Here is a 15,356-nt window from a genome sequence, read left to right as displayed (position 1 = left end):
CGCTTGTACCTGTCCTGGCTGTCAAATGTGCCAGAAATGTACTTCTTCCTCCGCTTGCCGGTTGAAGAGACAAAAGGTTTGTCTCCATTGATCTGATAAAACCACACTATGTGGCCTTTTCGCAACAGTTGGCCACATGGCTCCTGGGTAGCCGCCGCACTCTTCTTGCAACAGTTCAGGAAGCTCAGATGGAAGCTTTAATATCTACAGGAGATTCCCCTCTCCAACGAGAAGCTGTAAAAAACAACAAAGCGTTACTTCTTCCTGTTGAAACAACCACAATTGTAGAGTCAACAAGTACAGAAACTCAAATTTCAATCCGAAAAATTAGTGAAGTCTATGTGAATATGCCACAAATAGATTCATCTCACAGTTCTACAAAACTTGCTGAGCTGCCAAAAATAGACCGGATGGTGTCCGGCGACTTCGTGCATTATGACAACTACTCATAGGATTCAAGTGAACCTGAGCTACCACCACAGCCTCTCCCTTTCAAGCTAGAAGTGTATGCTGTCTATCTTTGGCTAAAAAAGAAATACTTTGTTGCTCCTTGGATACATCTCTGGGTTACAATTGGATTACATTTCCTGGTCCTCTGGATTGGTTTGTAAACTGTCTTTTTTCCTACTTCTGAATGGACACTATCTCCCGGGACGGTCTGCAGTAAAACTTGTGAACTTGGTTCTGAAACCGCATGCATCATCACACCGTGAACTAAGCGACCTGTCCCTGGTAAACATTACAGCTGTTCCAGTTCTGGTAGGAATAGTCTGCGACAAGGTATTGTGTGATGTGTATGGTCTTACTGAACTTTTACAAATACCATGTTTGTTTCAAATTTCCTTACATAATATCATCACATCTAGTACTTTCTCTGATGATTGGGACATTGAAACTGTGAACAATTTGCTTGCAGATCTAGAGCAAACGGCTCAATTTTCTTCTGGTGAATTGTATGATGGTACATCTAATTTTGGTGACATGTTTTGCTATTAACATTTTGGTAACCATTGTTTACACAATGCTAGTATCCCACGCATTGTTTATGATTACACTCAGTGGGAACACTGCCTGACACCACCAAAAGGTAGTTCAAAAACGTTTGCACAAAATTTTGCTTATTTTTCTGGTTTTGACACATCAGACTCAGCCTATTAATATTATAGGCTTGCATTTACACCTGCAAATAAAAATATGCTAGCAAACACCTAGCTGATATACTCTGCTTTCTTTATTTCCCAACTGTCTGTATAGAGTTTGGACATTTGAAAAGGCACCATAGATACAAAATCTGTCTGGGGGACAAAAGATTGACAGGTTCAGGGAACTGAGGCCTTAGTCAGAGCATGCCTCACCCCACATCGGATGATTTCCCTTAATAAAACAGAGCAACAAACATCCTGTCTGGGAATAGCCAAGATGAAGGATTTTAACACACCTCGAATACCCCAGTCTCACGTTTTGAGAACTGGCAGCACTTAACACACTTCAGTGAGGATACACTAGATACTATGATACGTGATGGTCATTTTAAGTTACTCTTCGGTGAGGATACACTGGATACCATGATACGTGATGGTTCTTTTAATTCATAAGTCCTCATTTGGAAGGGATGGTTGGTTTAGCCTGTGGACACACATGGGTATTGATCTAGATTCCTGGGCAACACCAAAAGGTTTAGTATGAATAGGCCTAACAGCAGTATGTACAGTCAGAACTCTTGGTGGTGGTGGTGACATCATATAGTGTTGGAAAGTTGTGACTTCATTGGCTAACAAGCTCAACACTTTCTCAGGTGGAACAACACTTGTCCCTTCTTTCTGATGATGTGGATCGCAGGAATTTTTTATTATGTCCCCGGAACCCACATCAAAAGAGCTTCTTATATCGCACATACAACAATCTGAGGAAAATTTCTCAACAGGAAACTGCTGAAAGACTGCACGCGATTGACAGAGTTAACTGAGAAAAGGCTTTGGCTGGTGTTAAAAACTGTATGACCACATTATCAATCAGAATGTATTCACTGGGCAAACTAGTATCATCTGCAATTGAAAAAATACGGCAAGACATTTCTATTTTACAACAAGAACAATGACAACTCCGGTCCATTGTAATACTAAGCTGGACTTTGCAAACATTACATTCTGGCCAAGTGCCATGGCATTACATCAATAGTACGAGTCTGTTTTCTGCATATGATCTAACGGAAAGACAGATTGTAGTGTCATGAAGAGATGCAAAATATACCATATAGCACATTGAAAAATTTGACCAACTACCTTTCACCCTGGCAGAGTCACCATTCACAGACTGGATAATCTATGGTTATATCACTCTTCCGATCACGACTTTCCTATTCCAATGTTGTCTTCCGTACCAACAAGTAGACAGATATGAAGCTATGGGAAGGTTATGTGCATGAATAAAAGGAATTACCATTCAGGTTTAGATGTAGGAATGGGGACGCACAAAGGTTTTTCTTAGTGGTTCTAACTATGAGGATGCTTTAAGTGGGTCCTTCCTCTGCAAGGACATTTCCTTTAATGGGGCATGCAATGCTTCAGTTGCAAACTTGCCCTGTTATCTGAAGGGTTCTCTGGCTGCCATGATTTATCCAGTTTTTAAGCTGCTTTTGAAAAGGAGGTATTTGATGTTTAATGATAAAGGTTTCTGTGAAATAAAACCAGGCATCATTTATCGGGTAACAGTTAATTCCATAGTCACTTGTTACACAAGTAGTATTTACATTGCCCCCATAGTTAGGGAGGCAACACTACAGCCTTTGATAAATGTTTCCAACATATGCTTTGATTCTCAGAGCAAACTGAAAGCCATGCTTTTTCAAAAAGAGGTGGCCTTAACATCAGTCAGAGAGAAGTTTGATCTTCAGGTTGCAATATCCTCACCCAAGTTGCAGATGCTATTCGATACTAACTTCCCGCTGCATTTTGGGGAATTGGTTGACCATATCTTCAATAGGTCTGATAAAAAGGGATTAGTGCACTTTTGTAATGTATTGGCTCTGGACTGGTAATCACTTTTCAGATGATTTTCGGAGTTATACCATCTTTCATACACTTTGTGCTGGGATGCATTTGAAGTCTCCCGCTTGTCCTGCTACATGTTGTGGGAATCCTAATTTAAATTTTTCTGATCCGCAATGGATATCCCAGTTCAACCCAGAATGGAGACAGCACTGCTTGTGCTGCTATGCTGTGAGTGCATGGTACACTGCTTCGGGACACATCTCAGATTCGAGAACTAAATCAGCACTGGTTCTTGACCTTCAGGCCTGTTTGGCTTCACTTCGTACAACATGTATTCTGCTGCCTGTTTTGCAGCCATGAATGCGCATTGGATCTATGACTCAGATCACAAACGGTTGCACCACTGGGCATTGAAGTACTGATGGACTCCCTTTAAGGCCATTGGGTATTGTTGTCCCCAGCGTATTCCATTGCTGATGAATGCATTCTTCGAACCACCCTGGGATACTTTGGCTTGTAGTGAAATGGATACTGGCTCTATGATATGCTTACAGGATGCAGTTCCCCACTCAGCGGCTGCTGTGGGAACTGGATGGAATCCCCTTTGCTGCATACACATGTTTCGAGGAGGGCCCCGGGAATGTCCTCTGTGGGTGTGGGCTAACAGCAATGTTGCGTCTACCACTCGGAATACATAAACTATTGTCTTTTTCGTGTGATGGGAACAATTTGGCATGTTTTTTAAATAAAAAGAATCACAACAAATTTTGCTTTCTTTTTCTAGGCATTATGGCTTTCTGAGTGCTTGAGATGTCAAATACTTTAAGGTCTTTTAAAGGCTTTTGTGAATATTTTAAAGGGAATCTTGCTTTTGGATGTTATTACAAGAGACTGAGAAGCATATTTATGAGACGCTTGCGCCACCGTTGCATCACTAATTTTGACACAATGGCGGCACAGGCAGTACTCCATATCTACTTGTAGAAGCATGTGGCCAAATGCATCAGTTTGTGTAGGCCTGCATCTAAAACTATCTGTACCACAATAGGCTGCACCACACACACATTAAAATATTCAAGGTAGGCATTCCCGTGTAAACTCCATCATAAAAGTGATGCAGTGATATTTATGGTTTTGTCAATGGTGACGCATCGTCAGCAAGTGAGGCGCAGAGCGTGAAATGCATTAAAATATCTCCACATCGGCAACCCAGGCATAGGAAATGACGCAGTGGCTGTGGTATATAAAGACAAGCCACAAATAATAGTTTAGCAAGCACTTTTACACCGTGGAGGTGCTAATTCTGCACCTGAGATTTGCGAAGAGACTCCGTCCTACCACCATCACCACCTCCATGTAGGCAGCGTAGGAAAGGGAGCTTGTTTTTTGCTAGCATATGTCCACATTTGACCTCAGGAGGGATGAGGTCATCAGATATTACAGACTCAGGAGGGAGTCCATAATAGAACTTCTGAACCAGATGCTCCAGCTACCAACTGACAGGACCACCAACATCCCTCTGGAAGTCAAGCTGATGGCAGTGCTCCACATGCTGGCATATGGTTCATTCCAGATCACAGCAGTCTGAGTGGCAAGAATATCTCAGCCATCTTTTTCTGCCTTCCTACCCTCTGTCCTGGATGCCCTCATCCACCTCACACCTCAGTACCTCTTCTTCCCCAAGACACATTAACAGCAGCTAGAGATCAAGCAAGGTTTCTATGCCATCGTGGGATTTCTACATGTGCTAGGTGCCATGGATTGCACACATGCAATTTGTTCCCCCTGCAGAAACATCACACCTGTACAGGAACCGGAAGCACACCAGCTCTATCAATTTCCAAGCCATCATGGACCATCTGGGGATGTTCACCCATGTGCTTGCAAAATACCCACGGCGTGCGCATGATTTCTACACCTTCAGACACTGTATCATCAATGAGCGCTTCAAGAATGGGTGACATGGGCATTGCCTACTTGTTGGTAAGTAAATCTGAACTACATAACAGACCTACTAATATTAAGAAATGTATGATATAGTAGCCATCTCTGTGTATGTCCATGGAGCTAAGGCCATATGTATGAGAGGAGTGCCTTATACTTGCATCATGGTACATGTGTAATGCCAACCCCAAAGTCACACATGTTAAGACAGACAAAGCCACTTTGTGTGTCTTTGAATGGCATAAAGATCCAGAGCAATACAACGCTGAGCAAATTTCAGTGAAGCATCAATGTGTGCAAGGGAGGGGTTTTATTGGCATCATGTAGGTGTCCCCATGCAACTCCCATGGTTCATGATGCATGTCATGTATCTACACCAGGTAAACTTTGAAACGTGTCAAATCAATTGGTCTCCCCAGGTGATGTGTAGCAAGGAAATATAACGTAATTCATCCAAGAGACTCCTGCTTCCTATGTGTGCTATATTCGGTGAAACCCCAAAACCGGTCCTAGGATGCTTGTTTCCAGTCCAGGGAGGACCTGGCTTGGCAGTTCGGGCTGGACTGTTCCCATGAGGCACAGGGTCAAGACTGATTTGCATATGGCTGGGTTCAAACTGGAACGGCATGGTGAGCAAAAAAACGATGGATTTAGGCCCAGATCTCTGTACTGGGGTGAATGTATGACATTGTTCTGCATTCTGTCCATCAATTGTTGTTTTTGCATTTGCCATATTCTGTGGCACACATACATAGGCGATCAGGCCTCTGAGGGATAATCAAGTGCAGGAAGGTTCCCCCTCTTGTACAAAGACAATCTCACTTATAATGCAAGTACCCAAGTAAAATGGTGCAAGTGTGCCTGTGTCTGTGCTAGGCAGCCCAATATATGCCAGTGCAGGGTAAAAAGTCAGGAATGTGCTATATGGCCTAAATACTGTGCGCTACTGCCCTTTCTCAGTGACCCACTGCAGTGCTGTTTGGTGACTTACTGTACTGGACAGTGCCACAGTCCCAAACACCTGGGCCCTTGGGTCGTGTGTGCATAGTGGGCCCAATGCACTGCAATGTATAGACAATGATGTCAAACACTGAGCATGCGGAGATGGTCACATAAGCTCCTGTCATACTATGTGACTGAAGGCAAGTTCGTCAGGACGGCTGGTGGCACCAACGTGAGGATGCAGGAAGACCGTGCTGCTTCGTGTAGAGCAAGGAAGTAGCGTGAACTAGTGCAACACTCCATTAAGGATCCTCTGCATCAGGGTAGTTTATTTATTTTTTTATTTTTATTTTGAAGGTTTTATATAGTGCGAACAAGATCCTTGCAGGTATCAGAGCGCTTTACAGGGTAAATATAGGAAACAAACAGGTATGTAGTAAATAACGTATTGCTCTGTACAATTAAGAATTGTATAAACACTTATACACATAGCTCATGTGAATTTAGCCATGATGAGAGATTTGACTTCTGTTTTTTAAAGATGCAGTACAGGGATTCAGTCTAGTTTCTGGGGGTAGTGCATTCCAGATCCTGGGCGCCATCCCCGAGAAGGTTCGGTTGTACGTTTTCTTCTTGCTGAATCTTTGTGGTTGCAGTAAAGGTTTACTAACACTTCTGGAGGATCTGTTGCCACATGAAGGCACCAATTTCTGTGCCAGATAGCTAGGAGTGTTGTGATGTATGGCTTTATGCATCGCACAAGCGATTTTTAGTTAAATTCTTGCTTCGAAAGGTAGCTAGTTAAGGGATCTGTGGTCCGTGGAGATGTGAGAGTTTCTTTTGGAGCCAGTAATAAGTCCAGCTGCTGCGCTGATTGACACTCTTAAAGGGGCCATCGAGGATATGGAAAGACCGCAAAGAGAGACACTCCCATATTCCACTTTTGGGATAACTAGAGCTTGTACTGCCAGTTTGAAGTCTTTTGCGGGCAGGAAGGGTTTTAGTTTTCTTAATATGTTCATCTGAAAGTTTGCTCCTTTTCTTGCGGCTCTGTTGTGTTTCTGCATATTTAGATTTCTTTCCAGAGTTATTCAGAGCGATTTCGCTGAGTCGATGATCAGAGGTTGGCAGTTAAGTGCCGTTAGATGTTTCAGCCAGTCTTGAATTATGGATACTTGGGAGGGAGGAGTGATTAGGAGGAATTCGGTTTTGAGGGGATCTAGTCTTAGATGGTTTTCGGCCAGCCAGGTCTGAGTTTTTTCTAGAGTTGAGTTGAGCGATTTGATATCTTCGATTGAGAGGATCTTTAAGTATAGTTGTGTAACATCCGCGTACATATGATACTGTACTTTTGAGGAGTTAAGAATTTCGGTGAGTGGTTCCATGAATAAGTTGAAAAGTGTCTGCAAGAGGGATGACCCCTGTGGAAGTCCTAAAGTGACAGGGACGGGTTTGGACAGGGCTTGATTGACCTTGAATTGTTGCGATCTGTTTTGGAGGAATGAGGTGAACCAATTTAGAACAGATCCAGATAATCCCATTCTGTGTTTCAGTAGGTCTAGCAAGTTGTCATGTTTGACGGTGTCAAATGCCGAAGAAAGGTCGAGCAAGATTAGCAAACAGGCTTCGTTTTGGTCAAGGATTTGTAGTGCATCATCTATTATGTGGATCATGGCTGATTCGTACTGTGCCCTGCCCAGAGGCCGGACTGGTATTGGTTGAGAAGGTTGAAATGGGCTATGAGTTTGCCAAGCTGAATGTCTACACATTTTTCTAAGAGATTGGCCAGGGTAGGGATTTTGGATATTGGGCGGTAATTGTTTAAGTCCGCGGGGTCAACCGTTGGCTTCTTTAGGATGGGCAATACCTGCCCGAATTTAAGGATTTCAGGGATGATTCCTTGAAGGAAAGAAGTGTATATAATCTTGGTCCACAGAGGCAGTAGCAGTGGACTGAAGTCTTTAATGCATTTTGCGGGAAGAGGGTCTCTGAAGTGGTTGACGAGATTCACAGCCATGAGCATTTTGAGTATAGCTTCTTCACTGTAACTATTGAAGGAGGGCCAGGAGGTTGATTTCCCTCCTGCAGCCCTCCACGCCTTGACTGACGTGCCAGACATGATGGACTATGCAGTAAAGTCTGCACAGAAAGCAACACGCATGACTGTGCCACTTTGTGCATGGCCAGCTTCCCATGGATAATATCGGAGCTTTGGTGAAGGATATGTGTGGGGTTGGTTTATGCCCTGGAGTACCTCTAGGAGGCTTTCCATCATCCTGAGTGCTGCAGTCATGAGGAGCAGCCTGAGAGCCTGAGTTTGCGCACAATTACTTTGACTCTGAGAACTTATAAACAAATCAACATTGCATTTAGAGTACCGTCTGCAGCAGTGTGAATGACTTAGAGCCTGAGGATAATATTCACATTCACATCTATACGAAGCCACAGTTACTGGCAGTTATCCACGCTAAGGGTACTTGGAGCTAGAACTGGGGGATAGGCATTCGGCCTCCTCCCTCAGCCGAGGTACAGGTACAGCATGCATCCCCTCACACGGTACTCGCATAGCTCTATTTCAGTGCCATCATGAAGAGGATTTCTACGGATATCCCTGCTAAAAGTCGGCCAGCAACTAATTCTACCCGCAGCATAAAAAATTGCAATTCAATTCCTTCCCACATGGAAGATGAATTCAATATATTTAGCAGAGAAGTTAAGAGCAGTTCCCCGGTTGAGGTGCCTGGGCAATTGGGACACTTGGAACGCTCTTCGTTCAAGGGGAAGATGGATGCACAACAAGCGATTAAAGAACCAGTATCTGGCTTGGCCTTGTCATAAGCTCTGGAAAACAGCAACGCCACAGAACCCCTCATATGATGCTGCAAACCCTGCTTCTCCTCAAATTATGGATATGAGTACATCAGTAATAAGTAAAACACCATTAATGGGGCTCCTTCTGGCGGCAAGCAGCTGTCACCATATCCCTTATTTGCAGGCTTTAATGCGAAGGAACAGCACAAACTCACTAGCTCTACAGCATTCAAGGAAAGGCAGGGAGAGGTAGGGAGAACTTTCATTTGGTGAGACGGCTACAAGCATAACAGTGGATTCCTCATGGAGGCCACAATTGAGCCCTCAACAACGGCCGAAGTACCAGGCAGGATGTCTCTACCATCGTAGATTTGACCTAAAATTCAAAATGTTGGGAATGCACAATCAAACTCTACAAATGTTCTGCTACAGCAGATCTTGACGGAGTTAAAAAAATCTGAATATATCTCAAGAAGATGCACACAAGTGAAGAACCAGAACCTTTTGGGCCTGGCGGCGCAGGGTACGCCTTAATCTCCTGGGTTCTCCTGCTCAGCTACACAGAGACACGGGACACTCTGTTAGGCGTTAGAAGATCAGATTTATTAGCTGCAGCTAGTACAGTTATCCCAGAAGTACACAAGGTAGGTTCTCAGGAGACTGCCACTTCACTCTGTGACGCACAATCTTATATACCATATAGGTAACATATACATTAACCAAATACACTCCCAGAACATATAAGAAAGAGCCAATAGGAAAAAATGAAAAACAGGACAAGACCAATAGAAAAGGTTTGAAAACAAAGTGTCAGATGACTCGAAGAAACCTCCCCCCCAACTATGTTTGTCACCCCTCCCTCAAACTAATTCATTAACAGATTCGTAACTAACTTGCAGGTGGCGAGATACGTTTGTGTGTGTTGGAGGACAGTTGTGAAACGTGAGAATGCTAGCAGAAGACAGTGAAAGCCAGACAATAAGATAAAGTCAGAAAAGAATAGTTTGAACCAACAGATAGTTGAGACGGGGATTAGAAAAACCAGACAGGGATTAGTGTACTCGGCCAGTCCTAACACCAGCTTTGCAGATAGAGGTAGTGGGGCTATTTCAACACGCAGCTGCAGAAAAAGCAGAATAGACTTTGTTCGCCGTGCTGCCTGAGTGATGGCAACACAAAATGGCGGCAGAGCACAAAATGGCGGGTCGATTCGATCACGATCGGAAATCGAAGTTCCTCAGACCCTCCTTTTGCCAGAACTCAGGCAAGATAGACTCATGTTAATCTGAGTCAATGTCGATAGCCATGAGGTCATCGAGTTGTTGCTGTAACATCATTCTTATGTTTTCTGTTCTTGGTGATTTGGGTTTAGGGATACACATAGTAGCACATAGGTCACAGATGGCGGGACCACAGTGCATACAAAGGCAACAGGAGAAAATAATGGTCAAAATTATTCCAAGAAATGTCAATGCTTTCCAACCCCATTTGGACAGTAGTCCCCAAAACCACTCCGAAAAGGACCAATCTCCTTCGTCCTGATGAATCGACTCAGAGATTATATGCAACTTGGAGATAGCTTGGAGCGTCATTAGGTATGAAAATACAGCAACTTGATCAATTTGCACACTCCACCACGATCTGCAAGAACAAAATCTAAGGCAACTCGATTTTGTAAGGTCATAAGACGGTCCGCCTGTAGTTCTGCCGTGATATTACTTAAGGCTCCTACAGTGAGGTCTATTGTGGTCTCTACGACACGGACCAGTTGCCTTATATTTCTGCTGTTGGCCATTGGACCCCAAAAAGGAAGAAATCCTTTAAGGAAATCTCCTCCCTCTTGTCCTGCTGTGTCTTTCGAATCAATAATCCCTCTGCCATATCTGTTTCGATGATAGTTTGCAGAAGCTGTGTATCTAGGGGGAAGAAGGAAAGCTATATAGCAGGTACCAGAAAAACCCGTTGGCAACCATGTGTACGCCCTGTTGTGGCAGATGAAATACGTGCCTTGAGATGGTACTAGAGGAGGCGAGTTCTGAGAGGAGTAGACGTATGTGTGGGAACAGTTATTTCTTGGTATGGTGTCAGAAGTGCGATCATTAATTTGCAGACAGAAATTTCCCTGATGAGGAATCGTCCAAATTGGTGGAGATTTTCTTTGTTTGACCTTATCACTAAGGCTAGTGACATAATGGGTGACGTTCCAGTTTGTATGCGCTTTTCTTTCATCAACGGAAATCTTACTATTTTCCATGATTTTAGCCATAGCTACCATTCCCTTAATTAATGAGCTATGACTAAATCTGGACCACCAATGTATGAACTAATGGATCGTTTGAACTTGCTTTGGTAGGCATTGGAGAAAATGACAAAATAAGCACAAGCAGAACCCTCATAAGAGAACGGAAGAACTAAATATGGCGTTCCTTTCTCTGTGGTATGTGGCATAAGTCCACACACCCAACAGTCAGTCGTATTGACCACTAACTGGTGTTGGTGTAACAACTGGACAAAGGAATTGTTATAATATTCAGTTCTTCTAATGAGTTCATGTTGAGGAAGGGTATGAAAGAGATGTGGAGAGACAGTAGAAGAAGACGAAGAGGAAGAAGGGGAGACAACTTTTTGCTGCAGAGCATAAATAATCCAACCTATAAACGCCAAGGCAATACACAATAATATAATAATACATAAGGTTATATTAAAATGACTGTACATTAATTTACAGGATTCTTTCTTCATTTCATCCTTTCTCTCTCTTTTGCCTAGTGTAGTTTCCATCTTTCTAATGGATGCTCACGGCAATCTTCCTCGTTCACTCAATTATGATTATCTGCCGTCCTATGACACTGCAAGTCCTGCAGGCCTATTGCCACTACTCAGGTCACAAACAAGACTCCTACCGTGACCCTGCAACCAGGACAGAATACTACACAAGAGAGAAAAATCTTAAGAGTTCTTTGGTCTGGGTCTCAAATTATATTGTTCTTTGTTTTGTACAGTCTGATCGTGGAACAATGTTCGTGGATTGGTCATATCTAAGCGACGATGTGATGGTATTGCTTCTTGAAGAATGTCGTCGTCCTCTTTCTCAGACAATGTCCCATTCAGGTGTGCATCACTAAAGGGCACGAATCGTGGAACCTTCTCACTCTCAGAGTCACCAATGCCCCTGCGCACCCATTGATCGTAGGGTAAAGGCAAAGGCATTTTCTTACAATGCACGCCGTGAATCCAATTTTTCTTTCCTTCGACTTTAACTGCTGTTCTCGTGGTCAAAAGCACCAAACGAGACTCCTTCCATCTGGGCTCCAAATTTCTCGTCTTTTGGAAATTCTTGGTGCAGACCCAATCACCTGGTCGGATGGAATGACCTGGGTCTGTGGAAGCCTCTGGTAAAGCACTCTGAACCTGTTGATGGAGAACACTCAATTTAGTCGTAAGATCATGCAAGTAGTCAATCAATATTGGATATGGCAAGTCTGAGTATTTCTTAGGGCGAGGGACTCCCCATACATTAGCCGGGCGTCCAAAAACCACTTCGTAAGGGCTAAGTCCCAAACGAGAGTGTACTGCAGTTCTGGTGGACAGCAGAGCTAGTGGTAAAGCATCGGGCCAATTGAGTCCCGTACTAGCCTGAACTTTTGCTAGTTTTAACTTTAATGTACCGTTGTTGCATTCTACTAAACCTGCTGACTGTGGATGATTTGCAGCATGGAACTTTTGCTTGATAAAGTAGTTACAGCATAGGCTGAAACTGTATCTCCATTAGGCATTTTAAAACAAGAACCGTCTACCCATAGAGTTCCATCTGGATTCTCTAGTGGTGTGTCTTTCAAGTCAATTCTTCCTTTTGTCTCTTCCTCAGTACGAAAGAAACAATCATGTTGCTCCTCAACACTTTTCTCATCTGGAAGGGGCAACAGAGTAGCTGGATTTAGGGTATTACATCGTTTGATGTGTACGTGACTAAACAAAAGCGTCAGCTCGTATCCAGTTAGACGAGCACTCGTAAGATGCTGCGTTTTCGTTCTGTTTAGTAAAGTATCCACTGCATGTGGTACCATGACAATGAGAGTATTATCCAACACCACTCCAGCAGACTGTCGAATAGAAATTGCTGCTGCTGCTGTTGCTTTGAGACAACTAGGCAATGCTTTAGCTACGGGATCTAACGTAGCCGAAAAATAACCACATGGCCGCTGTTTGTCCCCAAATTGCTGTGTTAAAACTGACAACGCACAACCTTCTCTCTCGTGAACGTAGAGCGTAAAAGGCTTACTGTAATCAGGAGTACCCAATACTGGAGCAGAACACAGAGCAGTACGTAAGTTGGTGAAACTCTTTTGGCACTCATCAGTCCATGGAAGGGGCTGAGGCGTATCTTTTAAAGTGAGTGTCAACAAAGGTTTGGCTATCAGAGAGAAGTTAGGGATCCACTGCCTACAATAAGAAGTAATACCCAGAAAGGCACGTACCTCCCTTTGTGTGGATGGCACAGACATTTGCGTAATCGCCTGAATTCGTTCTGGTGTTAATCGTCGTCCCTCCTGTGATAGGAGATGACCCAAGTAGGTAACCTCTCGACAAACATATTGTAGTTTGGAAGGTGAAACCTTATGATTCAGATCAAACAGATGGCGTAACAATGCAACAGTTACATTTTTACAAATATCTTCTGAATCGGCAGCAATTAACAAGTCATCCATATATGGGATAAGAGCAGCACCAGACGGCAAATGAAAAGTATCAAGATGACATTTTAAAGCTTGGCTGTAAATAGAGGGACTTTCGCAATAGCCCTGAGGTGCGCGCTTAAACCGGAAGCTTCGGCCTCCAAGAGAGAAGCCAAAAATGTCCCTACTCTCCTCTGCAATGGGAATACTAAAGAAGGCATTCTTTAGATCGATAACAGAGAACCAAGTCGCTGTGGAAGGTATCATTGTCAATAGAGCAGTGATATCTGGTACTACAGGAAATTGCGGCACAACAATTTTGCTTACCTTCCGGAGATCAATTACGAAACGATATACAGGTGGCTGAGAAGGATCAGTGCGTTTGAGAACAGGAAGAATAGGACTATTGCATGTGTTACCTCTTGTTTCTTCAACCACACCCTTCTGAATCAAATCATGAATGATTTCCAAAAGCGCTTTTTTACCTTCAGTGGAAATTCTATACTGCGGGATGCGCGATAATTCAACATTGGGCTTGAGAGTGACAACATAAGGTGGAATTTTGAGACAGCCCACATCATTCGGACCCGTGGCCCAAAGCGTTGCTGGAAGAGAAAGCAATTCAGGTGGAAACTGATCTTTGGACAAATACATTGGGGAAATCAATTTCTGTCCTAAAGTAAGATGTACACCAGAAGGATAACAATATATCGCAGCATGCATTCTTTTCAATAAGTCCAAACCCAGCAAATTCTCACCACAACCATTCGTCAACAGAAGTGGAGCTTCCAAATTATAAGGGCCAACTGAAATAGGCAAAGGGCAAGAAACCGGGTTACGAACAGGGGCGTCAGAAAATCCTACAGATACATTTGTTAAGCCAGACAAAGGTGCCCCAGAGAGTTTAGAATGAATGATAGAACTTCTCATCGCCCCAGTATCTAAAAGAAATGGCTCTAAAACACCCATTATAGTGACGTTAACATAAGGTCCATTCTGATCTACTGGAACCGACACAACTCCCTTACTTTGTCTATGGCTGTCCTAGTTAGCATGAATACTTTCATTCTCGCTTTCAACATAACAATCTTCCTTATAATATTGCGTAGACCTAACATTTTGCTGATCAAAATAGTTCCCAGAATTGGGAGGAGGAAGGGCACGCTGTTCTTGAGTCAATATACCTCGACCTCTACCTCTGTTTGATGACTGGAGACCAGCACGACCTCGTGGAGCAGATAATGCCCCGTTGCGTTGTAATAAAACCGGACAACTATTTTTAAAAATGACCTTCTTCTCTACAATAGGCACATTGATTAGGTCCTAACAAAGGTCGCGGAATATATGGTTCAGGTTTTTTATACAACCTCTGAAACTGCGGAGGCTGTTGAAATTGAGGCTGAGTATGACGAGGAGGATAAGCTTGTTGCAAGAGATCCTTCGTTTTTAATTCTTTCGTCTTTTTCTCTTGCTTTTCTTTCTCTTCTTTATCCCTGTTTTCATAATATTGTGCAGTAGCCAATATCTGAGCAGAAGAAGAAACAGCCCATGAACTTTCAGAATCTTTCAATTTGTGTGACAGCTCGGGAAGTAAATTAAATACGAATTTGTCCACAAATAATCGCTGTCCACCCTCTGTAGCCATATCTTGCCCACTGTGATCGATAAATGTCTCCTCGAAACGAGTAAAGAAGTCAGAGACACTTTCATCTTTCTTTTGTTTGCATGCCGCTAATTTATCCCAATTAACTCTTAATGCAGGCATCATCGTTTTCATTAATGTAATAATCCTACCAGGGAGTTCTGAAATCAATGCTTCAGACTTTGCACCACCCACTTGGTCTCTATCTGTGGCAATTATAACATCCCAAGTGGCACCTAATTCCTGCGCGTGATTCTCCTTACAAATCTTAGCCCATATTGTCTGTGGGACTACATTTCCCATCAACATATCGATATCTGCTAAATTCATGATGCAAGCGTCAACTGTCTG

The sequence above is a fragment of the Triturus cristatus genome, chromosome 8, assembly GCF_964204655.1.
Source record: "Triturus cristatus chromosome 8, aTriCri1.1, whole genome shotgun sequence".
Lineage (NCBI taxonomy): Eukaryota > Metazoa > Chordata > Amphibia > Caudata > Salamandridae > Triturus > Triturus cristatus.
The sequence above is the reverse complement of the archived record's forward strand: the minus strand, read 5'-3'. Positions refer to the sequence as shown.